Raw genomic sequence first — 26,055 nt, 5'->3', positions numbered from 1 at the left:
TATGCTTTGCCTAACTGCCTTACCAGTACAGAGTGCTTTGATCTGACTGCCTTTTATACCAGAGGAAAATGTTATTAGTCATGATCCACTGTGTCCACACCTATGCTAGCAAGGTAATTTGAGAACAAGGGAGCATCAAAGCACTTAGGCCTGTTGCTCACCTGGGTGGAGCAGTTTGAGGCTGTTTTCACTCTACCTACATTAATGACCTGACTATGAAAAACACTGGCAAGCATTTAGTCTAGCACCAGTCAAAGTACAGGAACCCAAGATGGAAAGGCATGGCAGGGCTTAACCTGTGAACAGCTCTTTCTAGTCTCACTGGATTGGACTTCAGAGAGGAAATTATTGAAAGCTCCACTGTTGTAATTACAGAGCAACAAGCCTAAAGACAAAAAGGCATTTCCATCCAGTACCTTATCAGGGAGGGGGAAATGGTTGCTTTAAAAAGAATTGATTTTGACTACCACCCAGAACTTGACAGTAAGACCCTATTGCTAAAGAAACTACATACTGACTCATAGACCATGGAGAAGTCAAACTGGTATTCACTTGGAAGCTTCATTCCTATGGTCTAGCTTTTATGGTACTGCAAGAAGCTATGCATACTACAGGAGGATAAAAGTATTCATCAATCTTACTCATCTGAGAGCCCTGCAAACTAACTACAGTAACTAGCCAGACAAATTATACCCACTAAACAGTAGTGGTATGGCTGTTGTGGGTGTAACTGATAAGATCCGAGGCCTGCTTCAAACAATATATCCCATGTCTGGCGGTGTTAGAGAAACCAAGAATCTGTAACTAGGTTGGTCATAAGTACTAGGGGAGAACCCAGTATTATTACTCTGCTAAATGGACAGAGTATTTGAAATAGAAGGTGGTTAACACAGTAGTGCACACTGGCTAAAGTGCAAGGAATAAGAGACTATGGAACATGCAACCAGAAATGAAACATACAGAACAACTACTCCTCCCAAAGATAAAAGATCCCTGTGTAACCAGAGCCAGAGGCAGTGAATGATTCAGGGAACAGTGTCTCTGAATATAGCAGGATAGTGCACATCTGAACTCAAAGTGGTTGTGACAGCATCCACAAGACCTGTGCCAGCGGAAGTCAGACAAAATCCCAGCATGGGTAGAGGAATTGATTATAAAATCTCACCCTAGCTGAGGAGACTAACAATTGTTAGCAGCTAGAAGAGGAAGACAGTTTTCACTAAGAGTGTAGCCCCTGGTAATTGAATCAATCTCCATTGAAAGGCTACCTGTCTAAGAATATCTGGGCAGCACAAATTTATCCAGATGATTTTGTTAAGGGATACAAAGTTGGGTGGGTATGGAAGAGATTGTCTATCTGGGAAGAACTAGGGGAAAGGGGAGGCTGTAATCAAAACATGTTGAATAAAATTCTCAGATAACTACTAAAATATTCTTTAAAAGACAAGAAAAAGACATAAAAAGAGTGTGCAAACAAGAAAGGAAGAGAAATTATCCTTTTACAGATGACCTAATTTGATACTTAAAAGGCCCTAAGTCATCCCCCAGAAAATTCTCAGATCTAACAAAAACATTCAGTATAGTTTCAGGAAACAAAAAATCAATATATATGTTTTCATATATACAAATAACAAGCCTGCTGAGAAAGGAAGTAGGAAATATAGCCGAGAGAGAGAGAGAGAGAGAGAGAGAGAGAGAACCTAGAAATCAACCAAATACATCAAAGACCACCATGACACCAAGACACTGAGAAAAGTAATCACAGAAGATACTAGGTGATGGAAAGACATTCATGATTTTTGACTGGGAGAATTAACATTGTGAAAACAGCTGTATTACAAAAATAACCTTTGTATTTTATGGACTATCAAATTTCTAATGTAATTCTTCACAGAACTAGAAATAACAATCAGTAAAGGACTTGTATCATAAAATAAACAATACTGAGATATTTTCCCATAATACTTTTATTATTTGTGAATTCCACATCATGCACCCTGATCACATTTACTTCGAAGTCTTCTAGGTCTGCCAACACCCTTGTGAACTTCATCCTCAGAGGAAGAAAGAGGAAGAGGAAGAAGAGAAGGAAGGAGACAACAATGAAGACAACAACCACAACCACTCAAGTCCAGTTTATATTGCCTGTATGTTCACTGGAGCATGGTCAAACTCCCAGTAGCTAGCCCCTTAAAGAAACCCAAGTCTTTCTCTGTGAGCACCTCCATCAGAAGCCCTCAATTGTAGAAACAAATACTTAGCTTCCTTATCACATTTTTTGTTTTGTAATTTATTTATTTTATTTTATATACATTTGTGTTTTACCTGCATGTGTGTCCTTATGAGGGTATTGAATCTCCTGGAACTAGAGTTACAGACAGATGTGACCTGCTATGTGAGTGCTGGTCCTTTTAAAGAGCAACCAGTGCTCTTATTTACTGAGCCATTTCTCCAGCCCCTTATCACAATTTCTAAGAGTTCTCTTATATGGTTTTCTGTCTAGGTCTCTACTTTTGGGGCTGGGTAATGGTGCAGAGTGCAGGTAGGGTTTTCACCAAGCCTTTTAAAGTTCCTGTTTCTCAACTCTGAGTCTGCAGTCATGGATGCTACTGTAAAAGTAACTTCCTTTCCCCTTACAGTTAAAGGGAACACGAATCATTGGACTTCCACATAGTTTCTGGTGACATCACACGTCATGGACCTCAGCATGGTCACCAATGTCCTCATAAAGCATGGTCATCAACCTGGCCCTCTGCTACAGCACAGGCCAGATACCATTATAGCTCTTGGTGGTAGCACAATCTAAGGACATCAACATGCCCCTCCCCGTGCCCTCCTCCTCTTGCAGCAGCATGCCTATGACCATCAACATGGATTCAGGCAGCATCACAAAGCACAAACATGCACATGGTCCTCAGCGGTAACACACAGTCTTCTCTCACACCCTGTCATCACTGTTGAGTCTCTAGTTCACCTTTCCCCACTGCACAGGCACCTTCCCATCCCTCCATCTTTTCCACCTCTCCATCACACATTCATTCTTTATAGTGGCATTGGAAACTGCAGTGTGTCACACACACACACACACACACACACACACACACACACACACTTCTGCCCAAACAGCTTTACATGCAAATACTCATTGCAATGAGATCTTTGTCTGGTTCCAGATTTCTTGTTACTGATGCACCATAAATACTGGACTTACCATGGATATCCTGCTGTTGCCCAGAGTCGGGATGATCTTGCAGCTAGGCATGATGTCTAGTAGCAGGTTCTGTGCAAGTTCCAGGCTGCCTCAAACCTTCCCACCCTCAAGGCTGGCCTCCCTCAGGCAGGCTGACTTATAGCCTGCAGGCAGCACTACTGCCTCCCCACCCCTGTCTACCAGCAGAACAAGCAATTCAAGCTGCAGGTACTATAGCTCCAAGCTGGAAGCTGGCCAGCAGACATAGGTCCAATTCAGTGACATCTGGTTCTGCAGGACTGGCTCCTTCCTGTGCTCCAGTAGCTTGTAGATGGAGTAGACATTGGGTTGGACAGACTCAATGCACTGAATCTGGGCCTGAACAGCAGCAGAGTTGGTTACACCACACAAGGCATTTTTCTGTCATAGACCATCTGAAATATTTTTTTTAAAGGCATGAAAAAGAAAAAAGGAAAGACGAAGCAAAGTAAGGGCCAAGGGGCAAGGCCACCTTCAGTGACTTCCTGCAATAAGCCCTTACCTCCTGAAACTTCTATAATCTTCCCAAATAGTGCTAGCACCTAGAGACCCCGTTTTCAAATACAGGAGCCTGTAGGGAATATTTCTCACTCCAATCACCACAGAAGTTCAGTTTGTCCGGTCTAAGCCTGGCTACCCTTGTTTTTTATATCTGTTTTCTTCGCAAAATTATCTTTTTATTATACTACAAACAAGGAAACCTTAAAGTCAAGGTATAAAGATTACAACATGGACCATTTTGTAAAAAGACTCTCTTCTTATTACACAAAATATGACACATCCATAAAAACTACCAGTTTTCCTTTTCCAACACTAATGGTGTGACTTGACAATCAATAAGTTGGAGTAAAGTCTAAGTTCACCTATTCCCTTACTGAGAAACTTTTATCATAATTTACTGTATCTTCTTTAACAAAATATTTAGTCCCTAAAGCAGCAGCTATTTAGAGCAATTCTGGTATCAACATCAATGGGGAAAATGACTTTAAAAAGCCATTCTGTACTGTAGTATAACATATAGAATGAATAGTAAGAATATGAATATAAGTCTGTGATGTTATGTATATACACTCCGAGGAGTCTGCCATTACCCCAAGTACTCTTATTTCTGGATCTTAGAGTTCTGTGGAAATACCTATTGTATATCTGATTTTTAAAAATGTGTGCTTTGGTAGTTCTCTCACATGACTTTCAATATTACTTCTTTGTCCTGAATACTTAGTATTTTAACTATAATGTGACAGAGTGAGGTTTTCTTAGGGCCACTTGTGTTTGGATGACCATCTCCTTTCTAGATTTGAAAGATTTTCTGCAGTGATTTTCTAGAATGTACTTCATACACTTTTAACTTGTACTTCTTCTATGCCCACAATACCTAAATTTTATCTTTAAACAATGTTAAATAAATCTTGTATGCCCAGCTTCTAGTGTCCTATTATTGTAACCTTCTACTGTTTGGTTGTCTTAACTCATCTGCTTTGTCCTCAAGCCTTTATATTCTGTTTTCCATCTGATCAATTCCATTCATAGACTTTACCCTGAGCGTCTTTTTTTTTTATTTGATTGAGCCTTTTATTTCCAAAATTACAATTTGATTTTTTTTACATTCATAGAATAAAAGAGAGCACAGATAAGATACCCTGACAAGGGCAACATAAGAGAGAAAAGGTACAGTTCCTCCTGGCAGGAGCTCTGCAGTGGAGAATGATGCACACATGTCAGTGCTCAGCTCACATCCTATATTTCATGTCTCAGGGTCCTGTGCCTATTATTAAACTGAATATTTAGGAAAACACAGGGCCTCCCCTTTAGACATTCCTTCTAATCCATCTCCATTTCTTTGTGACTCTCTGCTGAACCACAGAACTAGTCTCTATCAGGAACACTAGAGTCCTCACATTTGACTGAGACCCAAATATGCTAAATGTGCCTGTCTTACTCTCCATTCTTTTTTGTTGGATATTTTATTTACATTTCAGATGCCATCCCCTTTCCCCATCTCCTCCTAGAAAACCCCTACCCCATGCCCCCTTTTTCTTTTTGCATTTATACAATTTTAAAAAATGTTAATCAATGGCTTTATAAGTTTGGTAATGCTCAATCAGAAGTGTAACCCAATACCCAACCTAGATATAACAACTATCTTTGACTGGTGGAGATAGATGAACATCTGCCTCCCTGTCTCCCCCCTCTTTCTCTCTCTCATCACCTAGCTTCTCCTCTCCTTCTTCTCCTCCTCTCCTTACTCCTTCTCTTCCTCTCAGTACTCCTCCCACTTTAGCTCCTCCTACATATCACCCTTCCTGTTAAAATGAAACTTTTCTCTCAAAATACAATTAGAGCATAATCATGCCAATTTGTACCAGTGAGGTACAAGATAGTCCTAATACCCAGTCCAACATTTTGTTGACTAACCAGAATCCCTGTCATCTCTCCTAACTAAAACACTTAGTTCTGAACCTGGCTTTTTCCTTGGCTTTAGAATGAATGTCAGCTGAAAACCATCCACTCAACTCTTTTCTCTCAAGGTAAGTAGCTATAAGTTTTCAACCCCATCAGAAATCCAGAATGACTGAGTTAACTATAATTGTGGGAAGCACAAAGCATAGCTTCTAAAACTTAGCCAATTTATAGAGACCTCTGAACACCTGGACACTCACTCTACTTCAAAACGTTGGAGCATCTGTTCTTCTGCCTTCTGGCCCAGGATCATCTGACAGACCTTAGTGCTGCAGAATTATTAAGGGCTGATTACTCTGTCTAGGCAGATATAATCAGTCGACTATTCTGCAAGTGTGTCCTTTTCTGGACAGTAATTTGTCTGTAGAAGGAAAGAGGCAATTCTTGCCTAGTGGCTGTCTCACCACAACTGGAGTAACTCCAAGGATGCCCAATTTCTTCTTAGAATTCAATATAGGAAGCTGTCTGGAGCAGACAGGTCTCTGTTGATAATGAAGATTAATACAGAAATGTTTGTGACGTCAATTCTAAGGATTTCTGATGTTTTGAAAACCAACTATCCATGTAAGGTAATCTGGACTGTTGCCTGTTAACTCCACTCAGCTATTTCTAAATAAAACATAGAGTACACCCTTATAATAAACTCCATGCCATGAATTTGCTATAGTCCCTTAACTTACAGGCCGACCTTCTCAAATCAGTTAAAAAAAGTTAAAGACGGACTGGGTCTAAGCTTTGTATTCCTAAATGTGTTATACTGGTACAATGCCTATGAGAGTAACAATATTTATCTCACTCTTATATCACTAAGAAGCTCATGCCAATGAAAACCTTAAAATTTGCAATCAAAGTAAATTGGTGCCATTTAAGAATTTATATCTTCATCTTGATACTAATTATACAGATTTCTTCTAATAGGTATGGCTATGCAATTAACCCCTAGCTAATCCTCTCTATTCCCACAAAACCACTACTTTTCCCTACAAAGACAGCCCAACATTTACCACCTTAGTCCCCAAGCCCAGGGAATAGGGGCGCTGACTCTTCATTAGCTTCTTCAAGCTGATTATGGGCGTTGAGATATTAGAAGAGGAGTGGGGGGAAGAGCAAATTGATAAGCCTCTGATGCTATGTCTTCACTGCCTCCAGATGGAATTCCCGGACCTCAGAGGTTTGAGCAGGTCTGCCCAGCTTTCTTGTTGAGTAGATAAACCAAGGCTGATCATTCTGCAATAAACAATTCTCAAAATAAATTTTAGTATCAAGATAGTCTTTTGTTTTTAAGAGGGCTGACATTTTATTAAGGATGTTGGTTCTAACCGCTTTTCTTTTTTTCCCCTCTCTTTTATTGGATATAATATTTACATTTCAAATTTTATCCCCTTACCGCATTTCCCCCACCACCCAGGAACCCCGTATCCCATCCCCCCTCCTCCTGCTTCTATGAGGGTGTGCCCCCACCTACCCCCCACTCCCCCTCCCCACCCTTAGATCCCCCCCCTCAGTGCTCAGCCTTCAAGATACCAATGACCTTGTCTCCCACCTATGCCCAACAAGGCCATCCTCCCCTACATATACAGCTGGAGTCATGTGTCTCTCCATATGTGCTCCTAGGCTGGTGGTTTAGACCCTGGGGAGCTCTGGCTGGTTGGTATTGTTGCTCTCCTCATGGGGCCACCAGCCCTTAAGGCTCCTTCAGTTTACTCTCTAACTCCTCCATTGGGAACCTTTGATCAGATTAATGGATAGCTGCGAGTATCTGTCTCTGGGTATGTCAGACTCTGGGGGACCTCTAAGGAGACAGCCTTATCAGGCTGCTGTCAGCTTTCCCATCCTGACATCCATATCAGCGTCTATTTTTGGTGACTGCCCATGGAATGAATACCCAGGTGGAATGGTCTCCATACAACCCCTCCCTTCAGATTCTGTTCCACACTTTGTCTCCATATTTGCTCCCTTGAGTATTTAGTTACTCCTTCTAAGAAAGACCTAGGCATCCTCACTTGTTCTTTCTTCTTCATGAGCTTCATGTCGTCTGGTAGTTGAATCTTTGTTGTTTCAAATTTTGGGCTAATATCCGCTTATCAGTGAGTAAATATCATGTGTGTTCTTTTGTGATTGGGTTACCTCACTCAGGATGATATTTTCTAGTTACATCCATTTACCTAAGAATTTCTTGAATTCATTATTTTTAATAGCTGAGTAATATTCCATTGTGTAAATGTCCCACATTTTTTGTATCCATTCCTCTGTTGAAGGGCATCTGGGTTCTTTCCAGCTTCTGGCTATTATAAATAAGGCTGCTATGAACATAGTGGAGCATATGTCTTTGTTATTTGTTGGGGCATTTTCTGGGTATATGCCCAGGAATGGTATAGCTGGGTCCTCATGTAGTGCTATGTCCAATTTTCTGAGGAACCGCCAGACTGACTTCAGAAATTAGACTCCAAACAACAAAATAACCCCATTAAAAATGGGGTACAGAGCTAAGCAAAGAATTCTCAACTGAGGAAACTCGAATGGCCGAGAAGCACCTTAAGAAATGCTCAACATCCTTAGTCATCAGGGAAATGCAAATCAAAACAACACTGAGATATCACCTCACAACAGTCAGAATGGCTAAGATCAAAAACTCAGGTGATAGTAGATGCTGGTGAGGATGTGAAGAAAGAGGAACACTCCTTCATTGTTGGTGGGGTTGCAAGCTGGTACAACCAGGTTTCTTTTATATTTTTGATTGTGAGCCTAGCCTTTAATGGCTGAGCCTTCTCTCCAGCCCAACACTAGGTTTCTCATACCTCTCAAAAGCCATCTTTGACATCCAGGGTAACCTGAGGTTAGGCATAGAGTCAATGATTGATCAATCAGAAGACATTTCTCTGAGGGAACAAAGCTTGATTCTCTAGGGCCAGCAAAATACTCCCTGGAGACCACAAGAAAATCTCTGGGGCCAGTGAGAAAAAGTGGGCAAGAGTCATTCACACAGATGCTGCCTGTGCCCTGGACCACCCACTGCCCAACCCTAATTGCCCTTGGGGGTTGGAGATGAGATGGCATGGAATGAACAGCACAGAATCTGGGAGCAGGTGAGACAAGCAGCAAGCTCACCTGAATGCTGCTGTAAGCTCCTTTAATACCATCCACCCACACCCCATTGGTCCCAAGAAAGCATTTCTTCTCAACAGCAGTTCCTGATTGTATGGGGTTGTCTGCATCAGCAGTCCTTGGTCTCTCAGGCAGTCCTCAATTAGGTCCTCCTGCAGGAGACGTCTTTGAGGCTGCATGGACCCCAGCATGCAGAGGCAGAAGCATCATCCTTCCTACATTTCCACCCAGTCGTTTTTTAGATTTTGGAAGCCTGGTGGGAGACAGGGTACCATTGCCTCCACATTGTTGACCCCACCTCAGAGTATTCCCAGCATACTGGACTGTGCCTATTGTCCTGTTTTCTAGGATCTTAGAAGTCATTGACTTTTAGCCATGAAAGAGATCACTCTGGAGGCATAAAGGGAAAATACGGAACAGCCTGCTTAGTGTTTTCATGGATCTCTGTCACCGAGGCTTTGATCACTTACCTAGGGTGGCTGCAATCTGGATTTTTGAGAGCCATCAGCCCCTGGAGGGTCACCTTATTTATGGAGTGCTGCCTGAAAACATGCTGTGTGAGACACTTAAACAAAATAATTATTAGTATGACAATTCCTCCCATCATAGCATCAGTGGCTATTCATGAAGGGTCAAACTTACTCTTAATATTGTCCCACACTTTTCCCAAGAATCCAGCATCTAGAGATGGCATTGAGGTTAGCTATGTTTTTCCTTAACAGCACAAAATAATCAAGAAATTTGTCTGACCAGGCACCTTCAAGATACTGAGCCAACTGTTGTTGGGCTTCAGAGGTGTTATATACCTGGGTTAGGTAGATTGAGTGAAACCTGGGGTCACACGCCAATAGAGACATGTCCTTAACAAGGGCCAACTTTTCTGCCAGTAAGTCAGTCTGTTATTGTAAAATGTGGATGGCTTGATAAAGATGTTGATTTAGTACCCCCTGTGCATGTAGTGCCTCAGCTGACTTAGAGACTACTTCATTGACAGTCTCCACCATAGTGGCTGTCTGGGTCAAGGCAACAGAAGCTGTTGTTGCCCCTGGCAATGTCTGCAATAATGGCATCTGTAATACCAAAATCCCTGTTCCCCAGTGTAGGGGTTGTGAGTCTGGGCCATCAGAGTGATGGCATGAAAGCAAGTGATATTTACCACAGGCATCCAAATGGCAGCTGGTTCCATTCTCAGGATAGCCTTTGTTGAACACTCCATCCAGCAGATGGTCAGGCGACATTTTTCATTAAAACAGTTAAAGCTGTCTCTGACAATGGAGGTATTGGTAACCAGAAAGAAAATGGAGGTCAGACTCAGACTGGGGTGGCTTTCCAGCCAACCTGGCTAGCAATGGTCATATTCATGGGGGTCACCCCCAGTCTACATTGTCACTGATGGATTGATATGGAAATATATCCCATTAAGGAGATGGCCACCACTTAGGAGAGTAAGGGGGCATAAATTAATACAGTTAGAGGGGCCACATATTGCTCATAATGAGGTCATATCAAAATCTAACATAGGGAGTAATATTGGAAGTATCGTGTGAGTTAAACCTCCACATGCTAAGTGTGAGTTTAGATGACAATATCAGGTGGCCTCTGGCAAATTTTATACCTAGTGCATGCTGGCAGTGCTCCTAAGGTATAGAAAGTCTCAGATAGTGAGCATTTGAGGGACCCTTGGACAGGAAGGCATGGGTGGACCTGATATGCTTGTGGGATCCTTTGAGGATTTGTTATCAGTAAGGGGAATGTGAAGTTCCTTGCCTATCATGGTGCCATAGGTTAGATTACCATGAAAGTCCCCCATGGTCATAGTATGTAGTTAGAAACAAGGGCTGATAGAGGAGACATTGGTGGGAAAGGAGAAATTTTCCTCCGTGAGACAAGTGCCTTCTAATTGTTCTGTAGTACTGAATAAGTCCATGAAGGGTAAACCCAAATTCACACTGGAAGAGAAAAGAACAGGGTAGTCCAAGGAGTTAACTGCCACAGGCAAAAGAATGGGGGCCAGAGGCACCAAAGCCTAGAGCTCAATAGCCCTCCCAGGCTGAAGAAGAATAAATAAAAACAGTATGTACATTATGTCTCTTGGTCCTGGTCTTTTTCTGGCTCCTTCATTGTCCCCTGGTCCATGGCCAGGCAAACATCTCTCAAGGGCACCTATATTGGTGCAGTTGTGTCTTGTGGGAAAACACAAACAAAACCTCATCCCCTTGTCAGAAGCAGAGAAGCCACATGCTATTGAGAAGTTATTGGGTCTCTCCATCTCACCAATGAGAAAGGAGTGTCCTTCAGCAAAAATGCCCAATGTTTGTTAAGCAGGGCTCAGCCCTTTCTTATCGAAGGAGAGGGAGTTTCCATGAAACAGGACCTCCACCAATGCTAGATGTGGATCTCTTTTGGATTCTGGGGAGGTGACCTGAGCAAGTGCTGCCTTCAAGGAGCAATTGGCTCTTTCTAAGATTCTTGGCCTTGAGGATTATAGAGTTTCCCAAAGGACTGACTGATCCTCCATGAGGATAAGAAGGTGCTGAAGCAAGGATATGAAGGCTGAGCGAGTATCTACCAGAACATGTACATTCCTAAGATTACCAAAGGTTAGATAAGCAATGGGCGACGTCCATTTGCTGGATTGCATTGGGGAGTAGACCTCTAGGTTAACTGCTGATCTGTCAAGGGGCATCAATGGTGCAAGAGGTGCACATGTAGCACAGGACCTGTTCTTGAGCCTTCTGGATAGAACTCATGCAGACATGTATAGGGCTGTTTTGCTCTTAAACATAAGAGGATGGGGTGTGGACAGCTTGTGCTGCATATTGGCTCTCTGAGAAAATATTAACTGGCTACTGTTTGCAACACTGAAAAATTTTTTAGAAGTCTAAATACTTCACCCATTTGCATTGAGCCAGAATTAGGGAGCATGTTAGTTGTATCCTTTTCCCCATGTCTGTGGATAAGAACCTCATATCTGACTTTATTAGCAATAAAAAAAGCCACAGTTGCCTTGAGAATGGGGTGATAATTAGGTGTACTATAGGTTTTAACTACAATTAGCAGCTAGGACAAAGCAGTAAGACGCTTGTCTGGTGACATGTGATTACCCAGAGTCTGTGAACCCCACCACCATTTCTTGAAAGCAGATAGAATCTGCCCAAAATGGTTGAGAATGTCATAAGGAGAATGGTAGAGTTATTTTGTCTGGTTCCCTGTTATAAGTTCTTGCCAAGCTTCTCACCTTAAGGGCAAGGCAGAAAGCAATCTCAAACTATGAGGTAACCTTAAGTAAATCAGAGTGGGCCTGGTGTAACCACATGAGGGGCCCATTCTGCCATAACACTCCTAGGACCCCCTCAAGGGACCACAGAATTATGGCCAGGAGAGGTTTCCCTGGATTGTGCCTTTCCAGAGTTGATACAGATAGGAGCATCATAGCTTTCTATAGTAGTATGCTAGCATCAGATGTTAGTTTAACCCTGGCAGAGGGGCTGATAGACCCCTTCAGGAGAGAAAAGAGGTGCCTCATCTCCTTATCTGGAATACACAGGAAAGGTTTGAGCCAGTTAACAGTTCCACACAATTGTAGTTCCACAAGGGAGAAGGATTCTTTTGCCATGAAGGAGAAGGCCAGTGGCTTTATCTTGCCAGAAATAGAAAAGCTAAGGAAGGTATATGGGGGAACTCTCTGAATCTATTTGGAAGCAACCTTAAAGTGGAATTTTCCCCTGTTAATCAACAATTAAGAGAATACCCTTTCAAGATCAGGCAGGCTAGGGTGTGGAAGGATAGTATCCATGCAATGGGCTATAAGGTCATCCCTGGTGACTCACTGGATTGCTTCACCTCATATAGCTGACAAATGGTTGGGCTATGTTTCACGCTCTGAGGCAGGACTGTTCACTGATACCATTTAGCTGGTTTATTCATATTACGCTCCCATATTGTGGAGGCAAAATGGCATGTATCCCGGGGAGCCAGAGGGACCTGGAAAAAGCAATCCTTAATATCTAGTAGGATCATCACATGGTACTTGGGTAGGATAGCACTAGGATGAGGCAGTCCTGCTTGAGTGGCCCCCATTTTTTCCATATGTATATTAATGACTCTCAGATCCTGTAGACGCCTACATGTCCCTGACTTCTTTATAATGACAAAAATGGGAGTATTATGTCTGCTGTTTGAGTGTTCCAAATGACCGAGAGCTAATTGTTACAAGACCAATTCCTTGAGAACAGACAGCTTAGGTTCCAACGTGGGCCACTGGTCCACCCAGATATCAGCTTCAGACAGCCAGGCCAGCGGTATAGGGTCAGGTAACTTGATGTCAATTGGTGCTTGGGTGGGCAGTGGCCATTAGAATTGGGGGTCATCCCTGACTTTGTGACTTTGTACAGTCCAGTTGGTTATGTTGCATAATGTCTTCAAAGAAGGTGTGCCCATCCATAGTAAGGACAGCACCCATGTCTTCCAGAATCTCTTCCCCAAAGGTTTCAGGGAACATCATTCACAAATGGTGTAAAAGATCCTTAATTGCTACCCAAGTCCCATCAACGGACAGGTCGGGTAGTCATTTTGGTGGCCTGTTGGTCTCCAACTTCCGTAATAGAGGGACCAGACTAGAATCCCAATGTGAGAACCTCTATGATTCATTTTTTGTTATTGTAGTGACATCTGTCCCTGTTTCAACCAACCCTTTAATGGGTATACCATCTAAATGTACAGTCATTATCAAGGAATGAGGAAATACAGGCACGGTCCAAAAGACTTCTGACTGTGCAGGGGTCCCTCTTACTGGCAAGGCTGAGGGGTGCCTCTTTTGGAGTTTAAATTGTCTTCCTCCTTTTGAGGATGACACTCCCCAGTCCAATGGAAACCTTTGTTGGTCTTGGGCCTAGTGAGGAACAGTTCCATCTGAGGTGACCAGGCTTGCCACAGCTCCAACAGGTGCAATCAGAAGGCTCTGCAAGGGAAAGGCGTGTCCTCTGTACATGCTCCATGGCCAAGGCATTAATGGAGGCAGGCAGGCAGGACTGCAGTGGACCCCACACCAGGGTCCAAATCACTAGTGGCAACAACCCATTTATGTGTATCATTATTCCTTGGGGCTACCACAGCATTGCAAGTGGGGGCATTAAGGTTTTCCCATGCAAGCTATTTGATGAGCATGTTTGTGGTTGGACCAGCATTCACCTGACTTTCCACTGCCTCAGTCACACAGGACAGGAAGTCTATGAGGGACTCCCCCGACTGCTGAACATGATTGTGAAAGTAAGCAGAAGGGTCTCGAGGGGTGCAGACCTTAAGGGCTTTTAAGGCAAGATCAGAACCTGGTTAAAGTAAGTATGCAGTCAGATAGTAGCCTGAGTGAAAGGGTTAATGTATGCCTCATGGCCAGTTAGCATACCAAAGGTAATGTTAAGGTTATATTCCAAATTAATCCTAGCCTGATTCTCAGCCAAGTCATTATATGTAGACCTTTTATTTAAAAACACAGCATGGTCGAGCACTCCCTTAAGGAGATTATACTAATCGTAATAGGCTTGAATGTGCATGGCCCATTGTTTCAATAGTTATTCAAAATAAGGGGAATCTGGGCCAGAGTCATTGGCAGCTTTTCTTGTTAGTGCCACATCTGCCAGAGTAGTGGGAATTCAGGGCCTAGTCACCACATCAGGGCCAAATTTTTTCATTTCCCCTTTCCTTTCCTTTTTTTCTTTTCCCTTTCCTTTTCCTATTCCTTTTCCTCCTCCCCTTCACTTTCCATTTTCTTTTCCTTTCCCCTCTTGTTTATTCCCTGTGCTTTTATTATGCTACAATAGCAAAGAATACAGACAATGAGGGTTGTCATTTCTCTTTTTACAAGCATTTTAATGACAGTGGATACTAGGCAGAAAGAAAGGAGAGTTCCGTGGGTACCAGTCTCTTGCCCTGTACCAGAGAGATATGAATAGCCATATGCCCGCTTCTGCTGAAGCAAATTCGTGGGTAATGTCGATTACACCCTTTACAAATGAAATAAAGAGCAGTCAGTAAGTCCTCTTCCGAAAGTGAGAGTGGGTACTTCTTGTATGAAGATCAGGTAAGAGGGAATCTTCGGAGGCACGATTCCTTCTGTGTTCAAGAACAAACCCTGTTTTACAGGAGGCCAGCCTAAAGTCAAAAGACAAAGAGATTGGTGACATACCAGAGGAGGAGGTAAGAAAATTGGAAACATTAAGAGTCCTTTTAATGTGATAGGGACCTTATATGTCCCCAGAGCTCTACTCCTACAGGCAGTTGGATAAAGGCTTTTCCTGCTGAGTCTGCCAGTGCAGGCATGAAGTCATAATATTAAAGGAAAGAAGCAGAGTTCAAGTTCAATGGTGGCAAATCTTCAAGCTGCTAGTAATTTACCTTCAAGGTTTGTTCATATGTTACATAAAGAATAAGCCAGTACTTGCCTTTTAGTGAGTGCCAGAGCTCCACAGGCTGATGGCAGCAAATGTAACCAGCTGGCCCTTCCTGGCTCCAAACTAAGTAGCCATTCATTCCTGGCTTCCAACTAGTATTATTGAAAGAAATAGTTCATACCTCAAAGAAAAAAAAGACAGAGTTTATCCTGGAGTGTATATGAGTGACCATGGGCCAGATCACAGATATAGGCTATTCAAACTTCCATTTTCCAACTTGAAAGCAGTATCATGAGGATTTTTATAGTTTTTTTTAGATCAAAGAGGTCACAAATCAAGGCAAGTTTAAAATACATTGGTGGGTACATCAGAGAAGAGGTTTAGCAAGATGGGAGGAGCTTTTTCGTAGGCCTAAGATAATATCTGATGATGTCCATAGCTTTTGGGGAGGTGGGTCTGCTAAGTTACTGTTAACTTCCCAAAGCCTTTTATCTATTAGTCACAAGATATTAGTTCCTGTGCAGAAGTGGCTAAACCCATCGCCGTTTGTCTTGTGACTTCTTGTCAGGATATTTGGGATTAGTGGCCCACACCTTGGACACTAGAACCTTGAGACATGGCGTTGTAAAAAACTGGTGTCCCTACTCACTCTAACATTTCTGCAAACCACATAATAGGAAAAGTCTGTGTATTTTTTTCTGGTGCTTTGTGTGGCCCAGTAAACAGAGACTCTATGTACATATTAGTGATAACCTCTCTCGCCCTGAAAGTAATAATAAAGGAAAGTCTCTCAAAAGGTGAAAAGAAAGCACAAAAAAATTGTCCCCTCAAATAAATAAATAAATAAATAAATAAATAAATAAATAAATAACCTAGAACTATTTCTGCAACTTTAATATGCGTTTGAGTCATTTGGGACTCTTAAAGTGTTCATTTCTAGCCCCCTCCCCCCATGTGACATTCCCACAGCATTTAATACTGATGGATGGACAAAAAACTTTTTAAAAATCCCAGCTTCTGTCTTTAGGGTATAATCATGTTTCCTTTGGATAATACATGTACAGATCTGAGTGAAGTGACATGGCATCTGATAAATATTCATTGCTCTCACTGTGGCTGTTACTATTGGCTTTTAAGGCATGGAGAATAGGAAACGTGAAGAGAGAAATCCAATGCGGGTTGAGAGATGGAGGTAGAAGGTTAAGATCCCAGTCTTGCCTCATAGAGCTACGTGACTTGAGAAAGATACTTAGCCTGACATGGTCATGCCAAATATAAAAACAGAGGTGGGAGAGGTCAATTTCTTGAAATTGAGAGCATTGTGTAACCGGTGGATAGGTGGTGTCCAATAAACGTAAATTGTTTGCCCTATTCATTTTAGACAGATTTATATTTTGACGCTTGGCTTTATGATAACACAGTTGCAAAGTATGTTATAATCTCCATGACGTTACGCTCTTTATTATTATCTTTGGATGACTGATGGTGAGTAGGATCATTAAATTAATTAGTCTGTGTAAGATGTCTTGGTAAATGCTGAGAATCTGGTTGCTATCCACCAACCTCTATTCTTTTTTCCTTCATTTAGCAATAAAGTTGGTATGGCCAATCAACCTTACAAAGGAGGCGTAAAAGAATTGGCATCTGAGAGATTACCAAAAAAAGGAAAAATGAAATAAATAAATAAAGAAAGAACGTAAAAGAAACGTTTATTCTCTTATAATAATTGTTGTCCTGGAGGCTTCCTGTTCTCTCTGTTTGCTAACCTAGGCCTAGTCCTGGAAACTTCTAGCTTCTGTACAATCTTATTATCTAGACCTATTATCTAGACCTATTATCGGCCGCTGAAAACATGCTGCTAAAACTTACTGCTGAATAAGATCACCCTTTCTAGTTCTTTCTGAACTCTAGCCGGCTGCTTCAACTCTACTGTTCTGGTTCAAAACTCTTCTCCACACTAGCTGATTCAATCAGGCTTCTCCCAGCTTCTTCTGAATAACAAAGTCGGCCTCATGCTAACTTTGACAATATGTTCTAATCTGGTTCCTTCTCATTCTCTGGCTCATTCCGTCTTCACCTGTGTCTAGCTTGTTCTCTTCAATCTGTCTCTGTAAAATTCTTCAGGCAAAACTGCCTCTTCCCTCTCTGTGCTGGTCTACTCTCCCTCTCAAGTCTACTGCTCTCCACGAACTCTACTGTATTCCTGTACTGTACGCTCTTCCTCCTGTACTGTCTGGCTCTCCCTTAAGTAGCTTCTGTTTCCTCTCTCTTCTTGTGAGAGTTGAGCATATCCTACCTGGTTTCTGTCAAATCTTTCTCTGATTTGTCACTTTTTCTGCCACTCAATCAAACATCACTTTCAAACACAGGTGCTTCCTTCTACAAGCTACATTTACCTTCATTGTTTGGGATTAAAAGTAACCACTAAGGGTGTGTATTTCAGCCAGAGGCATTAGAGGCGTGTGCTAAGGGATGAACCAGATCCTAACTAGAAACAGGCTCAAATATCCTATAACAAAAGGACAAAAGACAGATAAGTCATTCCCAGGCCTCACCCATGAACATTATGAGTTAACAAATCTGGGGTGGGGATTAGACATCATTCATGTTTTATGACTCTTCAGAAGTTGGCGTATGGATTTTCATATATTTTCTTTCTGTGACCAGGCAGAGAAGCACTACTCTAGCAGAGAGCAAAGCCTTGGCCACTTGATCACACAACTTATCAAATCTTTCCCATCAGGAGCTCCAGCCTTTCTCAATTTTAGTCTTCTGATTTATGCATTCTGCCAGGAGGAGAATTGCAGCTGTTGTCCTAATGCTACCATTCCCTTGGCACACTGTGGTGAGCACTTCTAAAGCACATCTTAACGACACTGGGCATAGGAAAATCCGTTCAGTATCTCCAATACTCTGCTTTGTAACAGCGCCACACAGAAATCTTCTGGTTCCTGCCTCAGGTAGTATAAGACTACTGGAAGGCTATGTGGTTTTTAGATAGAAACAACGTTTGACTTTAGGCAGTGACTTCTTTATGGTAGGGATATGTGTGTATGCCTTCTTATCCACAGCTGTACAGGAGAGTTTTATTAATATCATTGTTCATATATTTTAGAATGAAGTAAGGTAGCTTAAATATGTGTTCTAGACCAAATGCACAATCCGGAAGCTGCCATTGAATGCAAATAATGGATTCCAGATCCATCCTTGGCTCTTAAATATTTTCTAGGAGGGATTTGCATATGATGACTCCTGGTTCCACCCTGATTACTGAGTCAAAATCTCTGACTGTGGCTCAAGTACTGGCAGGATTCTTTGGAATACATACTTACACGTGTGTGTGTGTGTGTGTGTGTGTGTGTGTATCTATCTATCTATCTATCTATCTATCTATACATATATATACATATAGATATAGATATTTCTTCTCTCATGTATTATATCCTGACATGACTACAGTTTCAGCTCTCTCCTCTCGCCAGTCTCTCCTGCCTACCTCCTCACTCCCCCAGATCTATTTCTCCTCTTTCCCTTCAGAAAAGAGTGGTCCGCCATAGATACAAACTGAACATGGCATAAGAAGTTACAATAAGACTCGGCATAAACCCTCATATCAAGGCTTAATGAGGCAACCCAGTAGGAGGAAAAGTGCCCCAAAAGCAGGCAAAAGAGTCAGAGACAGCATTTTCTTCCATTGTTAGGAGTCCCTCAAGAAGATGCAACTAAAACAGAGACTTCTCAACTGAGAAATCTCAAATGACTGAGAAGCACTTAAAAATGTTCAACATTCTTAGTCATTGGGGAAATGCAAATCAAAACAAGTCTGAAATTCCACCTCACATCAGTCAGAATGGCTAAGATAAAAAAAAAAAAACTCAGGTGATAGTAGATGCTGGCAAGGATTCGGAGAAAGAGGAACACTCCTCTATTGTTGGTGGGATTGCAAGATGGTGCAACCACTCAGGAAATCAGTCTGGCGGTTCCTCCGAAAATTGGAAATAGTTCTACCTAAAGACTCAGTTTTACCACTGCTGGGCATGTAACCAAAAGATGCTCCAACATATAACAAGAACATGTGCTCCACTATGTTCATAGCAGCCTTATTTATAATAGCCAGAAGCTGGAAAAAACCTTCAATGGAAGAATAGATACAGAATATGTGGTTCATTTACACAGTGGAATGTTAAAAACAATGACTATATGAATTTTGCAGGCAACTGGGTGGAACTATAAAATTCCATCCTGAGTAAGGCAATCCAGACCCAAAAGGACATTCACTAATAAGTAGATACTAGACTCCCGGCCCGGAACACTGGTTCTTTCCAGTCTGGGCCAGAGCACTGAGCAGATTTGGGTGGCAGCTCTGCCCCCAACCTCCAAGAACCCAGAGGAAGTGGGGATCCCAGTCGCTCTAACTCGGGCAGTATCTTAGGTAAGCAAACAGCAGGGCCCGCCCTAAACAGGGAGTAACCGGAACCCACGAGGACCCAGGAAGTCACTCCTGGCCCGGAACACTGGTTCCTTCCGGTCTTGGCCAGAGCACTGAGCAGATCTTGGGAGGCAGCTCTACCCCCAACCTCCAAGAACCCAGAGGAAGCAGGGATCCCAGGCGCTCTAACTTGGACAGTGTCTTAGAAACTAGTTCTCGGATCTGAGGCCTGGACCAGACCTCTGCAAAGTCTGCTGTTGTGTGGACCGCGGATTCCACCTGAGACATACTGGAAGGTCCACTCAACCCAGCGCCACAGAGGAACAAATGAACTCAGAGCATCAGACAACATATCCTGAGATATTCTAGAGGAGACACTGCACCCAGAACAGCAGATACCTAGCTGGACTGCTACCTTGGAGGCACCATATCCTGAGGCATCCTAGAGGTACTACTGTAATCAGTGCAGCTGGAAAAGATCACAGAGACATCTGGACCCCTAGGAGATCAGACACAAGCTAGATAACTGGAAAGGCAGGCTTCAGTCAGAGACAGCAAGTACAGGCAGCACTAGAGTTAACCAGATGGCAAAAAGCAAGTGCAAGAACGTAAGCAACAGAAACCAAAGTTACATGGCATCATCAAAACCCAGCTCCCCCATCAGAGCAAGCCCTGAACACCCCATCACACCAGAAAAGCAGGATTCAGAATTAAAATCATTTCTCATGATGATGATAGAGGACTTTAAGAAAGACATAAATAACACTCTCAAAGAACTTAAGGAGAGCACTGGTAGACAGATAGAAACCCTTAAAGAGGAAACACAAAAATTCCTTAAGGAATTGCAAGAAAATGCAACCAAACGGGAGAAGGAATTAAACAAAACCATGCAGGATCTAAAAATGGAAGTAGAAACAATAAAGAAATCACAAAGGGAGACTACCCTGGAGATAGAAAACCTAAAAAGAAGATCAGGAGTCATAGACACAAGTATCACCAACAGAATACAAGAGATGGAAGAAAGAATCTCATGTGCAGAAGATACCATGGAAAACATTGACACAACTGTCAAAGAAAATGCAAAATACTAAAAGCTACTAACCCAAAATACACAAGAAATCCAAGACACAATGAGAAGGCCAAACCTAAGGATAATAGGTATAGATGAGGGGGAAGACACCCAACTTAAAGGACCAGTAAATATCCTCAACAAAATTATAGAGGAAAACTTCCCTAACCTAAAGAAAGAGATATCCATAAATATACAAGAAGCCTACAGAACTCCAAATAGTTTAGACCAGAAAAGAGATACTTCCCGCCATATAATAGTCAAAACATCAAATGTACAAAACAAAGAAAAAATACTAAAAGCAGTAAGGGAAAAAGGCAAAGTAACATATAAAGGCAGACCTATAAGAATTACACCAGACTTCTCACCAGAGACCATAAAAGCCAGAAGATCCTGGACCGATATCATACAGACCCTAAGAGAACACAAATGCCAGCCCAGACTACTATACCCAGCAAAACTCTCAATCATTATTGATGGAGAAACCAAAATATTCCATGACAAATCCAAATTCACACAGTATCTCAACACAAATCCAGCACTTCAAAGAATAATTGGTGGAAAACTCCAACACAAGGAGGGAAACTACAACCTAGAAAAAGCAAGAAAGTAATCTTACAAAAACCGTAAAAGAAGGTAGCTACACAAACATATCTCCACGGATGATAGCCCAAAAGCTTGGATTAGCGGAAAACTCAACCCGCAGACCACATGAAGCTCATGAAGAAGGACGACCAAGAGGGGATGCCTCAGTTCTACTTAGAACGAGAAATAAAAATGCTCAAGGGAGCAAATAGGGAAACAAAACATGGAACAGAAACTGAAGGAGGGGCCATCAGGAGACCATTCCACCTGGGTATTCATCCCATGTACAGCCACCTAATCTAAACACTGTTGTGGATGGCTGGAAGTGCATAATGTGAGGAACATGATATAGCTGTCTCCTTAGAGGTCTGCCAAAGACTAACACACTCAGAGGACGATGCTCACAGTTAACCACTGATCTGATCAGGGGTTTCCCAATGGAGAACTTAGTGAGAGGACTGAAGGAGCAGAAAGGGTTAGTGACCCCAGGTGGAAAGCAACAATACCAAACAACCAGAGCCCCCCAGGGTCTAAACCACCAGCCTGGGAACACATAGGGAGGGACCCAAGACTCCAGAGGTATATGTAGGGGAGGATGGCCTTGTCGGACATAGGTGGGAGAGGAGTTTCTTGGTCCCATAAAAAAAAATGAACACAGAGTGGGGGGGGGGATGTGAGGGCGGGGAGGGGATAATGAGGGGGGATAGGTGCACTCACTGCCTCATAGAAGCATGAGGAGGGGGATGGGATAGGAGGTGTCTGGGTGGTGGGAGGAAGTAGGGTAAAGGGATAAAATCTGAAACGTAAATACTACAACCAATTTTAACAACCGAAAAAAAAAAGTTGTGAGAACCAACATCTTTAAAAAAAAAAAATGCCAGCCCCCTGGGGGGGGGGGAATTTTTTTTTCTTGATACTAAAACTTGTTCTGAGAATTGTATATTGCAGAATACACAGCCTTGGTGTATCTACTCATCAAGCATACTGAGCAGACCTGCCCAAACCTCCGATGTCCTGGAATTCCATCTGGATTCAGTGAAGACACAGCATCAGAGGCTTATCAACTTACTCTACCCCCAACCCCTCTTGTAAAATCTCAACGCCCTTAATCAGCTTGAAGAAGTTAAAGAAGAGTCAGTGCCCCTATTTCCTGAGCTTGGGAACTAATGTGGTTAATAATGGTCTGTCTTTCTAGGGAAAAGTAGTGGTTTTGTTGGAACAGGGAGGATTAGCTAGGACTTATTGCATAGCCATAACCTATTGGTAGAAATCTGTATAATTATTATCAAGATGAAGTTATAATTTCTTAAATGGTACAAAATTTACTTTGATTTCAAATTTAAGGGTTTCATTGGTACGAGCCTCTTATTAATATAAAAATGAAATGAATATTGATACTCTCATGGGCATTGTGCCTGTATAACACATTTAGGAATACAAGACCTAGACCCAGCACTTTTTTAACTTTTTTAACTGATTTGGGATGGTTAACCTATGAGTTAAGGGACTATAGCAAATTCATATTTTTGAGTTTATTGTTAGGGTGCTTTCCATATTTTATTTAGAAATAGCTGAGAGGAGTGAACAGATAACAGTCCAGGTTACCTTACATGGATAGTTGGTTTTCAAAACATCAGAATTCCATAGAACTGACGCTACAAATATTTCTATATTAATGTTCATTTTGATTAGAGACCTGTCTGCTCCTGACAGCTTCCTGTTGTGGATTCTAAGAAGAAATTGAGCATCCTTGGAGTTACTCCAGTTGTGAGGTGACAGCCACTAGGCAAGAATTGCCTCTCTCCATCTACAGACAAATTACTGTCCAGAAAAGGACACACATGCAGAATAGTCGACTGATTATATCTGCCTAGACAGAGTAATCAGCCCTTAATAATCCTGCATCACTAAGGTCTGTCAAATGATTCTGGGCCAGAAGGCTGAAGATTTGATGCTCCAACGTTCGGTAGTATAGGGGTTTTTCAGGTGTTCAGAGGTCTCTATAAATTGGCTAAGTTTTAGAAGTTATGTTTAGTGCTTCCCATAACTTCAGTTAAATCAGTCATTCTGGATTTCTGATGGGGTTGAAGACCTATAGTCTCATAGCCAATCCTGACTATTTACTTTGAGAGAAAAGATCTGAGTAGATGGTCTTCAGCTGACATTCATTCTAAAGCCAAAAAAGCCAGGATCAAAAGTAAGTGTTTTAGTTAGAAGAGATGACAGAGGTTCTAGTTAGTCAACAAAATGATGGACTGGGTATTAGGACTATCTTGTACCTCACTGGTACAATTAGGAATAAGTATGCTCTAATTGTATTTTGAGAGAAAAGTTTTACTTTAACAGGAAGAGTGATATGTAGGATGAGCTAAGTGGGAAGGAGTACTGAGAGGAAGAGATGGAGCAAGGAGAGAAGATGAAGAAGAGGAGAAGCTAGGTGATGAGAGAGAGAAAGAGAGGGGGGGCATGGAGGCAGATGTTCACATGTCTCCACCAGTCAAAGACAGTTTTTATATCTAGGTTGGGTATTGGGTTATGCTTCTGATTGAGCATTACCAAACTTATAAATCCTTTGATTAACATTTTTAAAAAATCGTATAAAAGTAAAAAGGAAAGGGGGGGCATGGGACAGGGGTGTTCTAGGGAGGGGAAATGTGGAAAGGGGATGGCATCTTAAATATAAATAAAATATAAAATAAAAAAAATAAAAATAAAAAATAAAAAAAAAGTAGATACTAGTCCCAATGCTCAGAATACCCACAGTACAACTCACAGACCATATGAAACTTAGCAAGAAGGAAGGCCAAAGTATGGATGCTTCAATCCCATTTAAAAGGAGGAACAAAATAATCATGGGATATAGAGGGAGGGAGGGTCTTGGGTGGGAGAGGGTAGGGAAGAAAAAAAGGAGTAGCAGGTTCAAGTACGGGAAGAAACCAGAGAGAAGTCCAGAGGGCCAGGAGAATGAATAGAAATCTGTAGCTGTGGGGAATGGGGAACGAGGGTAACCACTAGAAAGTCCAAGACACTAAGGATGTGAGAAGCTCCAGCACCCAATGGGGATGACATTAGCTGAAATACTCAACAGAGGGAAGATAGAACCTGAAGAGACCACCTCCACTAGATAGGCATGGCCACCGGTTGAGGGATGGGGCCACCTACCTTTCTAAAAATTTTTAACTCAAAATTGTTCCTGTCTAAAGGAAATACATGGACAAAAAAAAAAATGGAGCAGAGATTGAAGGCCATCCAGAGACTGCTCCACCTTAGGATCCATTCCATCGGCAGACACCAAACCCCAACAGTATTCCTGATGTCAAGAAAGTGTTTGCAGACAGGAGCCTAGTATGGCTGTCCTCTGAGAGGCTCTGCCAGCACCTGATTAAGACAGATGCAGATATTCACAGCCAACTATTGAGCTAAGCCTGGGGACCCCAATGGAAGAGTTAGGGAATTACTGAGGGAGATATAGGGACTGCAACCCCATAGGAAGAACAACAATTTCAACTACCCTGACCCCTCAGAGCTCCCAGGGACTAAACTACCATAGGAAGAACAACAATTTCAACTACCCTGACCCCTCAGAGCTCCCAGGGACTAAACTACCATAGGAAGAACAACAATTTCAACTAACCTGACCCCCTCAGAGCTCCCAGGGACTAAACTACCAACCAAAGAGTTTACATGGTTGGGTCCATGGTTCCTGCTACCTATGTAGCAGATGCATTATCTGGCATCAAAGGGAATGGAAGGCCTTGGTCCTTTGGAAGCTTGTTGCTCCAGCAAAGAGGGATAATAGAGGGGTGAGGTGAGAGTAGGTGGGTGGATGGGGGAGTACCCTCTTAGAGGAAAAAGTAGAGATGGGATGGGGGTTTGTGGAGGGAAGACTGGGAAGGAGGACAACATTTGAAATGTAAATAAATAAAATAATCAATAAAAAATGTAAAGAAGTTGGAGACAGAGCCAGAGATGGAGACACAGAAGCAGAAGCAGCAGAAGTAGGAGGAGGAGGAGCAGAAGGAGAAAGAGGAGGAGGAAGAGGAGGAGGAGGAGGAAGATGACAATGACAACCAAGCTGTACAACCATAACATAGAGGACCTATGCCAGGCCCATTCAGGTTACCTGTTGTTGGTTCAGTTTCTGTGTACCCCAATTCTAAAGCGCACCCCCGAGCCTTGCATCTGTGGAAGATAAAACACAAGACGCAGAGATCGGGTAGTTACTGCAAAACGAGGACTTTTACTTTGTATCACACACGTGGAAAACGCGGAAGGGCTGAGCTGTGGAAGGGGCCTGGCTTAAATACAGTCTAGAGTGACGTATTCACTTCTGATTGGCTGTTCGCTCACCACCCAAAATTCAGTGACTTTGGCAGGCTCTCTGCCTAGCATCTGCGCAGATAATTGTTAGCGCCAACTTGGGGTGGCAGATTATATTGCGGCTCCCTACACCCAATGAACCCTGTTAAGTGATTCAGTGTTTGTGTAATTTACTTAACCCCTTTGGTTCCTCCAATCCTTCTCTTCCCTCTTTTGTGGGATTCCCTGAGCTCTGCCTAATGTTTGACTATGGGTCTCTGCATCTGCTCTCAACAATGGCTGGATAAAGTTTTCTAATGACTACTATGCTAGGCTCTTCTCTCTGAGGATAAATCTCTGGGCTAACCAGGAATTCTGGTTCCTGGCCCTCTAGGCAGTATCAAGCTTGGGCTCCCTCTTGTGGCATGGGTCTCAAGTTGGACCAGTCATTGGCTCTGAGCCTCCTTTACCCCAGCACTTGCAGGCAGGA

General features: G+C 42.4%; 1 long non-coding RNA gene across 1 annotated transcript; it reads right to left on the bottom strand.

The window, feature by feature from the left end:
• Positions 1-14,652: 14,652 nt before the first annotated feature.
• On the bottom strand, positions 14,653-25,556 carry LOC143444071 (uncharacterized). Its single transcript, XR_013113608.1, has 3 exons — positions 25,390-25,556; positions 15,235-15,364; positions 14,653-14,944 (listed from the first exon to the last, which is right to left on the bottom strand). It is a non-coding gene; the product is annotated as an uncharacterized LOC143444071 (long non-coding RNA).
• Positions 25,557-26,055: the final 499 nt, after the last annotated feature.

Source organism: Arvicanthis niloticus, chromosome 12 (assembly GCF_011762505.2).
Source record: "Arvicanthis niloticus isolate mArvNil1 chromosome 12, mArvNil1.pat.X, whole genome shotgun sequence".
NCBI lineage: Eukaryota > Metazoa > Chordata > Mammalia > Rodentia > Muridae > Arvicanthis > Arvicanthis niloticus.
This window is presented reverse-complemented; position numbering and strand designations above follow the sequence as displayed.